Raw genomic sequence first — 18,000 nt, forward strand, 5'->3', positions numbered from 1 at the left:
CAAGGCCGAGCCCTCGGAGTACATGTGATAAGATCAAAAAAAAAGGGGGCCAACCTTGGGCACTGAATAAAAATGTGAAAAATATTTTCAGTAACACCACAGAAAGGACGCAATTCCATGTTACTAGAGCATATGCGGTGAGACAAAACATTCGAGGGTAAAATGTAGTGCGCCAGCCCATCTGCAAGTCTCCAGAGCGCTTGGCAATGGGCGCCTTATACATAACAAGCCATTGGATTGCAGTGGAAGGAGTAACCTGGAGCATCCTCTTCCAATGATCTTGTGGTTCCACAGGTCTATCAGGAACAAGGGCTTTAACACACAAAAAATAAACAGTACGTTTTTCCATTGTGTTAAAACGGATAAAACCTTGAAAGTGAAGTAAAAGTGCTGGAAAGGGGCGTTGGAGTGAAGGTGTGGAGTCCAGCTGTGGAGTCCATTTTAACTTGGACTGCTTGAAAAAGCGTAGAATTAGAGAGAAAATTCTCCCGATGACTCGAATGGAATTCTCCCTATGACCCCTTAAAGATAGGGTTTAAAAAAACTGGGCTCATTTAAAAACATTTTGAGAGAGTAGTTACCGTCATCACGGCGGACGGTGCCTGCCTGCCCACGCCTCCAGCGTGCTTCTATAGAACAGGGGCACTGATGTGATGTCAACTTTCTTGGTGTCCATGAGAAAGAGTTCCTGATCACAGCCAAGTTTCCCTGCCTGGCGAAGCAGGCAGTGAGCGTAGGCTTTCCAAGAAACATCCGTGTATAACAGCCTGCGCAATGAAAGGAGGCGAAAAGCCATCACTTTGCTGGTAATGACAACCAGCCCCTGTCCTCCTTCGGCAATAGGCAGGTTTAGCACACCGGGCCGGAGCCAGTCCCCCCCCCCAAAATAAGTCAATAAAATGGATTGTAGTTTTCTAAGAATGAAATCTGGGGGTTGTAGTGCCGTAAAAATATGCCAAAGCATTGACGCCGCAAGGTTATTAATAACAAGGGTTAGCCCCCGATATGAGATTTGACTAAGTCATCCCTTCCATTTTCATAACGCTCTCTCAGTTTTATTTATGAAAAATTCCCAGTTTTTTAAAACGAAATTTTGAGTGCCAACGAAGTCGTCGAGATAAAAAAAAATTCCATCCCGTGCCCATTCAAGTTTCTCGGGCAGGGTCGGAGGAGTGGCGCCATTTTGCGGACCAAGAAAGAGAGCTTTGCTCTTTTTCCCCATTTACTTGGGTGGAGCTTGCCAAACTGAATTCATGGACACAGTGGACCAAGGCAGAGACATCCTCATCTGAATGGATAACCGCACAAAGATCATCCGCATCGGCAATTACATTAACTGGGTTCGCCATTGGTTGGGGAACAAAACCATGAAGATGTTCCCACAACCAAATGAGCAAAGGTTCGATTGCTTAGGAATAGAGAAGGCCGGATAAAGGGCGGTCTTAACGAATGCCTTTACTCGCTGGGAAAGGCTGACATAAAATATCGTTAACTTTGAGTAAACTAAAAATATTATTATACAGGAGCTGTACGTAAGAGATAGAAGTTCCCCCAAAACCAAACCCTCCAAAAAAAAGAAAAAAGATCGAGGTGATCGACCGTGTCAAAGGCTTTTTCCTGGTCAAGAAAAAAACAAACCAACATTTTTTGCCTCAACAGTGCAGATATCAATCATGTCTCGCACAATAAAAAAAACAGTCTTGTATTGTTCTTTTTGGAACACAATAGGATTGATCAGGGTGTATAGTTTCCCCAATCACGGGTCTGAGCCGGTTGGTAAGAACCTTTGGGAAAATTTTATAATCCGTGCAAATCAATGAAACAGGACGCCAGTAGCACGGTTGCTGAAGGTCACCTTTTTGGGGGACAATGGCAAGTACTTCCCTGTGACAGCTTCATGGCAACAAAACCGATCGTAGACCGTTAATCAGAGCTTCAAGTCACTGGTCCCTGAAGGTCCCAAAAGGTTTTGTAAATTTCTACAGGCATTCCATCTAGTCCAGAGGATTTGCCTGTTGGTAGAGTATGTAGGGCAGCTTGAAGTTCCTCCAAACTTATTTCCTTGTCTAGTTGTAGATGTGTGGATTCTGATAAGGTGGGTAGGGAAGAAGTAAGGGATTCCACAATCTCATTATCAGTGCTCTTGGCTTGATAGAGTTCAGAGAAGTAATCCTTGAGCGAAACTCTGATGTCTTTTTGGCAGTGTGTAATTCTTCCTTCCTTCGTCTTTAGTGAGGTTATCTGCTGACTTGTTTTTTTTTCCAAACTTCCAGTCCGAAGAAGAACTTGGAGGAAGTATCCAAGTGACACAGATTCTCCATTCGGAGACGGATCAGAGCTCCCCTGGCCTGCTTTGCACAGAGCCCAGCAAGAAGGGCTTTTTTCTTTGCCAGCAAAAAGTTGGTCCTTTCGGTATTAGAAGCCGAGAGGTTGGATTGCAAAGATAGTATTTCTCTGGCAACCAGGGATTGAAGGGCAAAGTCCTGTCGAGTTTGATAAGCTCCGTATTGATGGCAGAAGGATCTTATCTGTGCTTTGGCATTGTCCCACCATTGCACAAGATGGGGAAAGGAGAGTTTACATTGGAGTAAAGTCCTCCAAAAAAAAAAGGAAAGGCATCAAGGAACATTTGATCCTCGAGGAGGCTTACATTAAAGGTCCAGTAGACAGCACCTCGGTTACGAACCGGTGGGTGAATATGAAGTGTGACCATGTGATGGTCTGAGAAACCACTTGGGACAATTCCAGTGTGGGTCACAATATTTTTAAAAATCATTATTAATATAAAAACGGTCTAAACTTGAGAGGGACAGACAGCCATCTAAACACAGACACCATGTATATTGTCGTGTAGATGGATTACAAGTTCTCCAAATGTCAATAAGGGAGGAGAGGAGATTGGGACCATACTTTGTGCAGAGCGTTGGTGCTGCTTAAACAGTCTCCTTGGCTATTGGGCACAATCCTGGACGGGTCGCCACTCCGACACATGCTGGCACTCATTTTGCTGACCTCGGAAGGATGACAGGTCGAGTTAACCCCCCCCCCCCCCCGGTATTAATTCAACAGCTGAGCGGGATTTGAACTCAGGACCCTTGGATCCAAAGCCCACCACCATAACCATTAAGCCAACACCAGGCATAATAATGGAGAAAGTTGTCAAAGTCCTCGTCAGAGGCATAATGCTCGCCGAGTGAGGCTCTTTCCCATTGCGATCAATGTTAGAATCCATCGTGCAGTTAAAATCCCCTCCGAAACAAACAAAGCCATTAAAATCGAGGCGTGTGAGGGATGTTTCTAACCGTGTGAAAAAACAAGTTCTATCCGTACTGTCACTGGGTGCATAGACATTGAGTATTGTGTGCTTAAAACCATAAAGAGTAAAAGTGAGTGAGATTAAATACCCTTTAATTATTTCATTTAAATCAACAATTAGATTACAGAGAGAGGGATGTAAATAGATGGCTACCCCACCTCTGGGACACTCGAAGCTACTGAAGAACCATCTTCCTTTCATCATTCTCTCCCATTCGCTCATCCAGGAGGAACCACATCTGGTTTCTTGTAAGAGTAAAAATTCAAAGTGGTTCTTCAATACAAGCTCCTGAAACTTCAGCTTTATGTAAATTTGAACGTTCTCCATTGATATTTGAAGTAGCTATTGAAAAAGCCATAGCATGGAATTTTTAAAACAAGGTATTGGTCAGTTGGCTGGGTTATGGATTCCGTAGTTTCCCTGCTTTCAAAACCCATTTCTTAAGTTGAAACTTTTGTGGCTCAGTCATACCAAACTGCTCACACTGAAGGAGCAGCCACTTTGCAGAGGTGATTAAACTGTGCAGGTCAAGAAATAAATCTTGAATTTGAAGATGTCTCTTTTGGAAGGTGTGCTGTAGAAACTTCAGAATCTCGTGGGGAGGGGGGGCACAGTTTTAACACCCTCCGGTTCCTCAGATAAGACTGGATCGTTCCAGACTTCAATGCTATCACCAAAAGCAAGCAATGAGGCCCTGTCAGAATCATAGTCTGATTGGTGATCTATATTGGAACCATGCACCACAGGTGGAGCAGGCATTTCCATTTCTTCTGGGAGGAGAAAAGCTATGACCAAAGCAGAACACACATGCTCCACTTCTGTAACGTCCGGGGTTGTCTGTAACGCAGATGACTCAGACACTTCACCTTCAGCAGAGAGAGGGAAAGGGACAAGAATAGCACGAGACATTGATTCATCCTCGACACTGCGAGAATGTTTTCGAGCCCAATGAGCTCTCCGAAACCCATTATGACATCATCAACACTGATTCCATCTGGTGGACAAACTATGACCCCGTTGTTTGGAGTAAGTGCCCCGTACACACTATTATGCAAACGTATGTTTGCCATGGTGCAAAGTACAAAGTATATTGAAAATAAGAAAACAAAAGCAAACCTCCCACAAGCAAAACTAGGAAAGTGGAGAAAAAACAAAAAATTAATATGAACGCAGTATTTCGCCAAGAAAAAGGCGAAACGTAGAAACACAGCAAATAGAAAAGCAGGCCCAAAAACCAGGAGGTCCTGAACAGGCCTGCAGATCACTCACTGTGCACGCTCTCTTTCTCTCTCTCTCCTGTCTCAACAAAGAAAGGAAACACAGGGGAAAACTTAACAAACACAAACAAGGACACAGAGGGAGCGAAAAGGGGATAGGAAAAACACCAACACGACACAGTACTCACAGCTCCACTCACACACCCACCATGATGCCACACCCATGCACAACTCACCAACAACCAGCAAGGGGGGGGGGGGGGGAGAGAGAGAGAGAGAGAGAGAGAGAGAAGGTTGGAAGAGGTGGAGATAGTGAATCTGGAAGTGGGGTGGATCAGTAAGGATGAAGTGAGGACTGCTATGAAGAAGATGAAAAGTGGAAAGGCGGTTGGCCCAGATGGTATACCAGTGGAGGCATGGAAGTGCTTAGGAGAGATGGCAGTGGGGTTGTTAACCAGATTGTTTAATAAAGTCTTGGAAAGTGAGAGGATGCCGGAGGAGTGGAGATTAAGTGTACTGATTCCGATTTTCAAGAATAAGGGTGATGTGCAGAGCTGTGGAAATTACAGAGGGATAAAGTTGTTAAGCCACACCATGAAGTTGTGGGAAAGAGTAGTGGAAGCTCGGTTGAGAGGAGAGGTGACGATCTGTGAGCAGCAATATGGGTTTATGCCAGGAAAGAGCACCACTGATGCGATGTTTGCTTTGAGAATGGTGATGGAGAAGTATAGGGAAGGCCAGAAAGAGTTACATTGTGTGTTTGTGGATTTAGAGAAAGCTTATGATAGGGTGCCAAGAGAGGAGTTGTGGTATTGTATGAGGAAGTCGGGAGTGTTGGAGAAGTATGTGAGGATCGTGCAGGATATGTATGAGGACAGTGTGACAGCGGTGAGGTGTGCGGTAGGAATGACGGACCGGTTTAAGGTTAAAGTGGGATTGCACCAAGGATCGACTCTGAGCCCTTTCCTGTTTGCAATGGTGATGGACAGGTTGACGGACGAGATCAGACTGGAGTCTCCATGGACCATGATGTTCGCGGATGACATCATGATCTGTAGGGAGAGTAGGGAGCAGGCTGAATCGAGCCTTGAGAGGTGGAGGTACGCACTGGAGAGAAGGGGAATGTTAGTCAGTAGGAGTAAGACGGAGTACATGTGCGTAAATGAGAGGGAGGGTGGTGGTATGGTGCAGTTGCAAGGAGTTGAGGTGGGGAAGGTGGATTGGTTTAAATACTTGGGATCAACTGTCCAAAGTAACGGAGAGTGTGGGAGAGAAGTGAAAAGAGAGTGCAGGCAGGATGGAGTGGGTGGAGAAGAGTTGCAGGAGTGATTTGTGACAGAAGGGGAGCTGCAAGAGTGAAGGTGAAAGTATACAAGACGGTAGTGAGACCAGCTATGTTGTATGGTTTGGAGGCGGTGGCACTAACAAAAAGACAGGAAGCGGAGCTGGAGGTGGCAGAGTTAAAGATGCTGCGATTCTCGTTGGGAGTGACGAGGATGGATAGGATAAGAAATGAGTGTATTAGAGGGACAGCGCAGGTAGGACGGTTTGGAGACAAAGTGAGAGAGGCGAGATTGAGATGGTTTGGACATGTGCACAGGAGGGAAACGGAGTATATCGGGAGAAGGATGTTGAAGATGGAGCCGCCAGGCAGGAGGAGAAGAGGAAGGCCAAAGAAGAGGTTCATGGATGCGGTGAGGGCGGACATGCGGGTGGTTGGAGTGTCAATGGAAGATGTGGAGGATAGAGCAAAATGGAGACAGTTGGTCCGCTGTGGCGACCCCTAGCGGGAGCAAGCCGAAAGAGGAAGAAGAAGATATATATATATATATATATATATATATATATATATATATATATATATATATATATATATATATATGAGGGGGTAGGAGAAGTTAGCAAAGATAATGTTATGCTTTATGAAAACACAAGCACGCACGCGTTCTCACACACACACACACACACACACACACACACACACACACACACACACACACACACACACACACACACACACACACACACACACACTTACTTCCCTATTTACGTCATAGATGCGTTCCGAAAATTCTTCCTGGAAAACATCATTTTAATCAAAATAATGTAAATCGAACTTCAAAATCCCAATTAACTTCATGTACTAAATGGGGAATGTGTTCCTGAGAGAAAAACCAATTTCCAATTGGGTGGAAATTTTTCCACCCAATTGGAAAATTGAAAAAAAATTCAAAGTAAATGAATTAAAATATTATTACAAGAAAATTACAATATATTCCAATATAAGCCTATAAGGGTTTGCGAATGGGGTTTCGAGTCCGGGTGTCAGAAAGTGAGGGTTTGGGAATGAGGTTTGAAGGAAAATGAAGGTTTGGGAATGAGGTTTGAAGGAAAATGAAGGTTTGCGAATGAGGAAGAGAACAACGGTGAAGGTTCTACCAACATTCATTGACCCTGTAAGACGGCGCACAGATGCCACATTTTCACAGAGCGAACCGATCTAACAAGTCGATCTTTTCACCAAACGTCATCACCTTTCTCTGCCTTGGCACAACTAACTGTGTCCATCGCTTTACGTTTGGGCGCCATTAAAAGCGATGCAAGTGAAACACCAAGGTTCATAATGGGAGATAATCGTGCACGCACGGGACGCAAACATTGACTTATCTCAACTCAAAAACAGCAGATTGGTCGAAACCCACGATATTTGAAGGTTTACTGTGATGCATAAAATCGCTCCAACCTCCAAATTTGGAAACTGTAACACCGACAAAATCGATTCGTAAGTACGAACACCAGTCGTTGGATGATGTGAAGAAAGTGAAAAAAAATATTTTGAACGTTTTATCGTACAGAAACCATAATGACCTGTCCAAGGCAAGGCATTTCTGAGCAGGCTGAAAGAAAATGGTGGCTTAAGACCCCTGCGAGGTGAAAACAGGCTGACAAAGGACATCTTTTTTTTTTTTTTGCTTTTTCAAGAGGAGCAAGCACCCGATTAATTATGTTCAAAAGGGGTGCTTAAATTTACCCAAATACCCAGTTTTCATGAATGCACTCCCTTGGAGTTCCTTTTGTATGCACACAAAGTTTCAGGTCGCTCGGATTCATGGTTTTGGAGTTATAGAGGAGACACACTGATACACACACACACACACACACACTTATTATTATAGATGTACGAGGTATACAACAGGAACAAATTACACAAGTCAGTGGAATTTTTATTTTGATTTTGATTTTTTTTAATCCAGCCATGCACCCATGTAGTGAATTATTTTCTTTGCACCCCCACCCCAACCCTCTGCCCATCCATGCCTTCAAACAAATGATTATAAAACTGCATGTTTGATTGCACACCTTGCTCAACCACCGTTCAACGATGGCAACATTATATGCATCGTTCACACAAACACATTCGCAATGCCCAGATCGTTGAATATTTCTTGGCAGTTCACATAAAGCCAGTATTTAAAAAAAATAAATATTTTTTAAAAACCTCATTTCCCCATATTTCTCTGAATGCGTGTAACTAAATTGTAAGTGCAGTCTTAAAATGGAAGCAAGCCTGCTGCAGTAAGTAAAAGCAAAACGAAAATGGAAAGAATTCCACAATTGTACAAAAATCAGTCTTCCTACAACGAGGTAATTGGGAAAACATTTTTTTAAACAACAAAAGAAATACTTCACTACATTGTTCACAATATAAAGATAATGCAATTTTATTTGTGTGGATGGCACGGGTTTCCAACAAAGTTAAACAGATGAGGATTGTGATGAAGTTTCACCAAAATAAATTAAATTTGTTTATTTTTATTTTTTTTGCAAAGGCGCTTGTTGCTCTGTTGTTCAATATGTTTGGGAGACTCGGATTGTCACAGTCCGCATATTATCCAGGGCATGACGCAAGAAGGTAACGAGCTCAAAATGGTTCGAATCTTACTGTGAAGCATATGTACGGTAAAGTTTAGTGCGGTATGTTGAAAAACCAAGAAGTCTTTCTCCTGCCAGATTGCTATATCAAGGAATTTGCTTGTTCAATTACCGCAGAGTTTGATAGACGACGACGACAACTTAAGAGTGAGCCACAACTACAGCCCCTGTTGTTGTTTTGGAAGATCCTGAATTGGTGCGGTCTGTTACGGTAACTTCAGAAAGGTATGTGTCTATATTCGTAAAGGTACATTGTTCTGGCACCGTGTGTGTAACGTGTAAGGAGCATGGTTCCAACACGACAAGTGCACACAGCTTAGGATCCTGCAAAGTGGTTGCAGAATCGTTTTCCCAATCGTCTCGTTTCCCGACAGGTCCTTCTCACCCCTCGATTATTTTCTTTGGGTGTTAATCAATGAAAATGTATTTGTGAAGGATAGATTAATGTGTGTGACAGACTATTTCCCATAAAAACTCTTCGAGTGACGAATGCAAATTTTAATGCCAGACTTTACTTATGTACACAAAACTCAGGAGCACAATTTGAACATGATGTTTGTTTATAGGGTGGGATGGGGAGGGGGCGGTTATTACAATTAAGAACTTAACACGGGTGAGATGGGGGAACAGGATGGGGCCAGTTATTACAATTAAGGTCTCAACACCATTCATGTTCACAATAAGAATTTTGTAACCATCCCCTGTATTAAGTGCATGTTCAGTGCTAAGTCATCCTTTGTACTGCCACTCGGGGCATGGTGTTGTCCAATTTAGTTCATAGACAGGTTAAGGTTGCTAGTCCTGTGTTCCCCCTCATCTGAAACTGGTTTGGGTCTGGGCTGGGTTCGAATATTGTGGTGGCTTCACTGAGGTTTGTGGTCCTCTGTGTGAGACTACCGGATAATGGCTTGTGATTGTCTTTGCATCTGTTCCCACACACATGCGCGATGTCTTTGTGCTGGGATTTACATTTGTGTTCTGTTCTATGCCACTAAAGCTTATATATATTTTTTTTTTATCCAAGCCTTGCGTGCATGTCTGCCTGACTATTTGTCCCTCATACAAACTGTTACGGTATATCAGGTAATCCCTGGTGGTTTAAATTTGGATAATAACCCTAACTAATTGCCGAAGTAGTTTAGACCTCGCCTGGTGGGATAACGCATTTCCTGCCTGGGTGTGTTAGTGACCGAATTGAGCCTTAAGATGGCTATCCAAGGAACTAGCAACTTGGGCCGCCTCGGTTTACTCCTCAGCTGCTGACACGCGGTTGGATTTTGCGTCTCGGCCACTGTCACGCGTTTGGACAAGGGCTGTAAACGTAACAATACAGAGTACAGCAGTCCAGCAAAATAAAACTTTGCTTCTTGACATTTTGGTGAATCTTGCAAATTCTTAGCATTGCTTGAACCAAAATGGTCTCTCAGAACTTTTTGTGGCCCATCCTGTAATACATGCCGATTGAAGTGCGAAAACTACCTGTATACAATTGCTTTAAAAACGCTACTTCAACGTTTTACGCCGACATGCACATGCTTCTCCAAAGTTTATAAAACGCGCATGTCGTGGATAAAGCACAGAATGATTTACTGCAATTTGATCCGATGCTGAAGCAGTGGAATATGAAGCGAGTAACTTGTTGCACTTTGTGCGAAGGCAAGTGGGAGACCATCGACTGAATAGCTGTCCCAATGAGCGCTTGTATTTGGAGAGGTGGACGATGAGGGCTGTTTATAATGATACAATATTGTGTGCACTCTGAGTGTGGGGGAAACTTTCCAACATTTTTCATACGTATTGTGCAGATGGCACTCGAGGTGGCACTTCCGAGAGATAATGTCGATCGAGTCAGGCCAACCAAAGTGCACACTTGCAGGTAAGGTACATTGCTTATCAGTCGTAGAAAAATATATAAAAGTATGAGCTTGTTTAATATGAAACAAATTGTACACAAACCAGTGTTTTAGACATCTTTGTTGCTCAAAACAGTTTAAGTTTGCTGTTAGTGCATTTGTAAATATACAAGCAGGGTTATTCAACACCTTTTCTTTTCTTTTTTTTATATCATACTATCATTATAAGTGCTTGTTGGGTGAAGTTGTGAACGTTACGTTCCCGGCAGCTGCTGCTGTATGCAGGAGCAAGAAATGTCGAGTCTGAAACAAAAACAAGAATATTTTTTAGACTGCATCATAGGAACCTTGGGGAAATAGAATTCCATCAAACAAAACACCAAATACTGCATTGGAGTCATCAGGAGGAACCTGGGTAGGATTCAGGTTTCAGCTGCTACTACTCGACCCTCAAAACCTAGTCAGGTGCAGCCAGGTACAAGTGAGCCTTACAGAAACAAAATTGTGAGATTTTGCCTCTCCATACACAGTTAGATAAAGAAAGAGAAATGAAGTACACAATATATAATACAATTAACCACAACAATAACACTCATGATAAAGCACACAGGCATGTTCAAATAAATTTTAGGCCTTCCGTACACAAAGGTGGTATGTTTCTTGTGAATACTGCTCTCCCTTCTGGGGTGGTGCTCCTGCCTCACACCTTGTTTGGCATCACGCTGTGGAAACCAAGGCTTTTAGGATCATTGGTATCGCCCACGATGAAGCGGAGTCTTTAGGTCTTTCAATGTCTCACCACAAGGAGGTTGATGGTCTATCTGTCTTCTACCGACTCCTCTCTGGCCTTGCACCCCCTGCTCTGTCTGTGCTCTGTCCCTCTAATATTTATGCAGGGCGCTCGAGGTCAGTCAGCAACCCAACCCCCTTCTGGTAAAACTGCCAAGGTCAAGAATCACTGCTCACCTTTACTCTTTCATTCCTCTTTTTCCCCCACCTCTGGAACAAACTCCCACTCTCTTCAATCCCACTCTTCCCTTCAGGTCTTCAAAACAGCTGTTCACCACCATCTCTTATCTTCCCCCATCCAAAACCATTATCTTTTTTTACCCCCGTTAATCCAGCCCAAGCACACTTCCTTCAAATTCCCTGTTTTCCTTCCTGTAAGTCCCTGTCATGTCCATCTTGTATACCCCGTGTACCCCACCACATCCCTCTCTCAACAGATCTCCTCATGTCTGTTCCCTACTGTTGTTGTGCTTCCCTCTCCCACCCCTCTCGTCTCCTGCTCCCTTTGTTGTATGTTCTGCGTATGAGCTCTTATACGAGCCTCAACAAAGTATACAAAAGGAAATACCAGGCAATTTATCTGTGTTGCTGAGACTTCGCCAAAGAGTCACCTCAGTTTTGCCTCACAATTGAATATACGTTGTACGAGATCTGCTTTTCAGTAACTCCATTTGCCCAAACATTGCCCTACAATTGCCACCAAGTAAGACACCTTGTACTCCCTTAGCTGATTCTCAGCATTTGAATTTTTTTTTTTTGCCATTGACAAAAACTGAAGATTCTATTTCTCGCGTATGGCTTTTAATTTGCCTGATGACCGCGCGCTTGTTTATCCGGGGCCACATCCGCATGTATGGGGCGGGTGATTGAAAGTTTGCGATGCACTGTGCACACTGTCGGGGAAAAAAGCGAACAGGGAAGCAAGAGAGATGCAGGAGAATGGTAATGCTTGGTGGTCTCTGGGATTGCCAGGGAGGGTTTGAGCTCAGACTCTGCACGGTCGCCCCAAATTTGTTGTGCAAGATTATTTTCACACTGGAAGGTGAACGTCACAATATAAACTTTCCATTGTGAATACAATTGATACAAAACATGAAATATCCACTTTCGGTAAGCTGATCGATTCCCGTGATGTATGATGCACACACCGCGTAGAACAGAGAGGTCCTGATGTAAATCAGTCATATAAATGGTACGCAACTACTTTTCATGCACGTACATGTATTGATGACTTACCTTATTTATGATTGGGCACTGAACCTCCTGACTTCTTTAAAATAAACAAGGAGCTGACACAATAGGTCCCCTGCCTTTTGGATGGTATGAGGAATAGATCTGTATAATATGAAAGCTAGATATTCAACAATTTTTGAAATATAGCGTACACAAAAGTACATGAACGGATGATCGGTCGGTTGGATGGACCTCTTTTCAATGTTCCCCAAGTCCCACCTTGTTGAGCTGTCTTACGATGCTTGCAGCACTAATTAAAATAATCAAAGCTTCAAAGTGTACACACCAATCCAGCATGAACAATTTCATCTTCTAAAGGGAATGTCCACATAAAGTCGTCACAAGATTAACGACAGGGTTCATAGAGCACCTTACCCCGTGCTATCTTGAGGAAAAAAGGAAATGGACAGTCTACATGAGGCAAATTTGATTGGTTGTGATGACATAAAATGCCATTATATTTTATCTAAGTATTGCTAAACGGAAAGGTTTTGAAAGTGCCAAAAAGACAATTTGTGTTCTAAAGTGTTCGAGTACAGTGAGCTGCAAAAGTATTCACGCCCCGCCTCCAAAGTTTTCAAATTTTGATGCCACTTGAGCTTATTTCATGATATTTTCAAATCAAACTTAATATATCGAGTCTTCACAAACTGCTCCAAACTAATAAAGCTAAAAAATTCAGATAAAATATGAATAAGTTAGATTAACAGTGAAAAATCAGATGATTCTCAGTTTCATAAGTATTCAAACCCTCTACCTAATTAACCCTAAACCACTTCAGGAGCAAATTATTTGTTTGAAAAGTTACAAAATAAGTGTAATAAGTTTCACCTGGATGTAATGAGTGGTTTAACTTAAAAATTAAACTCCCCCACTTATCTTGGGAGTTTTAAGGTGCAACTCACTTGGTCAACCAGCAAGGTAAACATGAAGACCAAGGAGCTTTCCAAAGAAGTCAGGCATAGAGTGGTGGAGAAGCACTGTTCAGGAGAGGGTTATAAGATGATTTCAATGTGAATCATTATTCCTTTGAGTATGGTGAAATCCATCATTTAGAAGTGGAAGACTTATAATACCACCTCGACTCCACCCAGATCAGGTCACCCATCCAAACTTATCAGCCAGGCAAACAGGAAACTGGTTTGGGATGTCACTGTAAGTCCAACAATGACTTTGAACGATCTGCAAGGATCTATATCCGAGATGTGGGTCAGTTTTCATCAATCAACAATATCCTGTTCGCTTCACAAAACTGGCCTCTATGGACAGGTGGCAATAAAGATGCCATTACTGAAAAAGACTCATCTAAAAGCTCATATATACTATGCAGTTTACTAAAAAGCATCTTAATGATACTGCAGGCGTGTGGAAAAAGTTTACTCATATTTAGTTTACTAAAAGGCATCTTAATGATACCCTACTGCCAAGCATGGTGGTGGCAGCATCATGTTGTTGGGATGTTTTTCATCAGCAGAGACTGTCAAGCTTGTCAGGATAGAAGAGACAATGGATGGTGCAAAGTACAGGAGAATCCTTATTGAAAACCTGCTTGATCAGCCATGAATCTGAAACTGGGATCAAGATTCACATTACAGCAGGACAATGATCCGAGGCACAAAATTAAATCCACACTGGAGTGTCTGATTAAGAAGGAAATAAATGTTCTTGAGTGGCCCAGTCAAAGTCCTGACATGAACTCAATTGACCATTTATGGTGAGATTTGAAGACTGCAGTCCATCGCCGGTCCCCATAAAACTTGGCAGAGCTAGAAAAAAATTTAACCATCTCACTACGCAAAGCTGGTATAGACCTACCCAGAAACACTCATGGCAGTTCTTGCTGCAAAAGGTTCCTCCACCAAGTTCTGACCTAAAGCCGCTGTCACACCTTGACGATTTAGCCAGCGTATGCCGACGTATGAAAAATGTCTAAAACGCTGGCACACGTCGAATACGTTATGGGTAAGTTTTGTATACGTTAAGAGCACGCTGGCAATGTCGTAGTACTCTGAGCTCGTCGACAAATTTTAACATACTCAAAATTTTTCGACGTATGCCAGCGTATGACTCACACGTTCTGCATACGCTGGCCATAAGTTGTAGGCACGTTACGCGATTGTTGACACACGTCAACACACATTACTTGTAAGTTACTCAGAAGTCGAAACGCGTCGAAGTAATGTTTAGCGTACCCGAAACTTATTTCTAACCTATGAGTAATGTGTTGTAGGCACGTTACGTGATCGTTGACACACGTCGACACACGTTACTTGTAAGTTACTCATAATTCGAAACACGTTGAGGTAATGTTTAGCGTCAGTGTTCCAGACTCCATGGTTTTGGTTTTTTTTCTTTCTTCGGCATGACGGTGATGTTGACACTTCGATTTCTAGTGCGGTTATAATATAATATAATTAATAGGCTGCCGCTCAACGATTGAAATCATAACCGCACTAGAAATCGAAGTGTCAACATCACCGTCATGACGAAGAAAAAAACAAAAAAAAGACAAAAAAAACCATGGAGTCTGGAACACTGACGGGTTCCTCCTGTGCGAAGCCCATTTTTAGATACCAATTGCGCTAAACGCTGCCAATACGCCATTATACGGTAGCTGTAAGTTAGTAACACGTTCATTAAGTTCTGTGGTAGTCCGGAAGACGTCAAATACATCTACATACGTCAATATGAGTTGGAGATACCTTACACATAGGTTCAAAGCAAGTTACTCATAGGTTCAAAGCACATTACTCATAGGTTAGAAATAAGTTTTGGGTAAGCTAAACATTACCTCGACGTGTTTCGACTTATGAGTAACTTACAAGTAACGTGTGTCGACGTGTGTCAACGATCGCATAACGTGCCTACAACTTATGGCCAGCGTATGCGGAATGTGTGGGTCACACGCTGGCATACGTCTAAAAATTTTGAGCATGCTTAAAATTTGTCAACGTGCTCGGCATACTACGACGTATGCCAGTGTGCTTCAGCGTGCTCTTAACGTATACAAAACTTACCCATAACGTATTCGACGTGTGCCAGCGTATTCGGCAAATTTTTCATACGTCGGCATACGCTAGCTAAAACATCAAGGTGTGACAAGGCCTTAACACTTCGATGTCTAGTGCGGTTATGCTTTGAATAGTCGAGCGGCACCCTTTTAAATCGGCTACGCCACGCGATCGTCGGCGATACGCTGCCGCACTATCCATACGTTAGACTATAGTTGGGCATAGGTTGTGAACGCCAACAACACGCTAAGCATTTGTTGGTATAAGTTCTCTATATGTTATCGAAACGTTCTGTGTACGTTACTAATACGTTATGCATACGTCCAACTCGTTATGAATACGCCGAAAACTGAAAAAAAACATCAATAGTTCAGCGTACGCCAGCGTTTTACATACATTTTGATACGTTGCCGTACGCTGGCAAAAACGTCAAGGTGTGACAGTGGCTTGAGGGACTGAATACTTTTACAACCAGTGAATTTTGATTTGTACATGTTTTTTTAATGTATTCCTGACATGTAACCTCCTTCATTGAAAAATATAACAGTTCGATCTCTTCAAATATGAATTAAAAAGTTCATTTGGAACAATTATTTCTACATAATTCATCTCAATGTGGCGTTACTGGTTAGGGGGTGAATGCTTTTGCAGGCCACTGTATACAATTCAATTGAAATGAAAGAAAGATTTTAAATATTTAAAGTTCGTAGAAAAAAAAAATCAGAAGTGTACCACCATTGATGCAGTATCTTTTACACCATCTTATTTAACACGTGACATTAGTTATTTGTTCCTGTTATTTGTGTCCTTTATGATGTCCTTAAAAACAGTAAGTTTCCTGTTTGGAATGATTTTTAATTTCGTTTGACTGCCAGGCAGGCAGAAAGAGTAAAAAAAGGAAAAAAGAAAAATTGCACCCATGTTCGAAGGAAGCTCGTCAGTTTGACATTTTAACATGAAATAGGCAAAGCCTAGAAACGAAAGAAACCCATTAGCAATACCCTTTAGAACCCCTTAGAATTACCCATTAGAATTACCCTTTATAATCCATTCAAATTACCCGTTAGAACCCATTACAATTACCCGTTACAACCCATTAGAATTACACGTTAGAACCCATTATAATTACCCGTTAGAATTACCCATTAGAATGCATTAGAATTACCCGTTTGAACCCATTAGAATTACCCGTTAGAACCCATTAGAATAACCCGTTAGAACCCATTAGAATTACCCGTTAGAACCCATTAGAATTACCTGTTAGAACCCAATAGAATTACCCGTTAGAACCCATTTAAATTACCCATTAGAATTACCCGTTAAAACCCATTAGAATTACCCGTTAGAACCCATTTGAATTACCTGTTAGAACCCATTCAAATTACCCATTGGAACCCATTCAAATTACTCGTTAGGACCCATTAGAATTACCCGTTAGAACACATTCAAATTACCCATTAGAACCCATTAGAATTACCCTTTATAACTCATTTGAATTACCCGTTAAAACCCATCAGAATTACCCGTTAGAACCCATTCAAATTACCCGTTAGAACCCATTCAAATTACCTGTTAGAACCCATTAGAATTACCCGTTAGAACCCATTAGAATTACCCGTTGGAATGCATTAGAATTACCAGTTAGAACCCATTCAAATTACCCGTTAGAATTACCCGTTAAAACCCATTAGGATTACCCGTTAAAACCCATTAGAATTACCAGTTAGAACCCATTCAAATCACCCGTTAGAACCCATTAGAATTACCCGTTAGAACCCATTAGAATTACCCGTTGGAATGCATTAGAATTACCAGTTAGAACCCATTCAAATTACCCGTTAGAACCCATTAGAATTACCCGTTAAAACCCATTAGAATTACCCGTTAAAACCCATTAGAATTACTAGTTAGAACCCATTCAAATCACCCGTTAAAACCCATTAGAATTACCCGTTAAAACCCATGAGAATTACTCGTTAGAACCCATTAGAATTACCCGTTAGAACCCATTCAAATTACCCGTTAGAACCCATTCAAATTACCTGTTAGAACCCATTAGAATTACCCATTAGAACCTATTCAAATTACCTGTGAGAACCCATTAGAATTATCCATTATAATTACCCGTTAGAATCCATTAGAATTACCCGTTAGAACGCATTAGAATTACCAGTTAGAACCCATTCAAATTAACCGTTAGAACCCATTAGAATTACCTGTTAGAACCCATTATAATTACCCGTTAGAACCCATTCAAATTACCCGTTAGAACCCATTAGAATTACCCATGAGAACCCATTAGAATTGGAACCCATTAGAATTACCCGTTAGAACCCATTAGAATTACCCGTTAGAACCCATTCAAATTACCCATTAGAACCCATTAAAATTACCCGTTAGAACCCATTAAAATTACCCGTTAGAACCCATTCAAATTACCCGTTAGAACCCATTAGAATTACCCGTTAGAACCCATTCAAATTACCCGTTAGAACACGTTAGAATTACCCGTTAGAACCCATTAGAACCCATTCAAATTACCCGTTAGAACCCATTAGAATTACCCATTAGAACCCATTAGAATTGGAACCCATTGGAATTACCCGTTAGAACCCATTAGAACCCATTCAAATTACCCATTAGAACCC

The 18,000-nt window shown here is 42.0% G+C and overlaps 1 protein-coding gene across 2 annotated transcripts in view; it reads right to left on the bottom strand.

Annotated features, from left to right (window-relative positions):
• Positions 1 to 7,736: 7,736 nt before the first annotated feature.
• The window catches only part of LOC147031100 (myelin protein zero-like protein 2), a 211,716-nt gene continuing 201,452 nt past the window's right edge, over positions 7,737 to 18,000 (bottom strand). For both annotated transcript variants that reach the window (XM_085875832.1, XM_085875833.1), the window contains one exon: positions 7,737 to 10,622. The gene's annotated coding sequence lies outside the window, so the exon portion shown is untranslated. The remainder of the gene's footprint in view (positions 10,623 to 18,000) is intronic.

The sequence above is a fragment of the Eptatretus burgeri genome, chromosome 3, assembly GCF_056783735.1.
Source record: "Eptatretus burgeri isolate ZD-2024b chromosome 3, Ebu_testis_v1, whole genome shotgun sequence".
In the NCBI taxonomy this organism is placed as follows: Eukaryota; Metazoa; Chordata; class Myxini; order Myxiniformes; family Myxinidae; genus Eptatretus; species Eptatretus burgeri.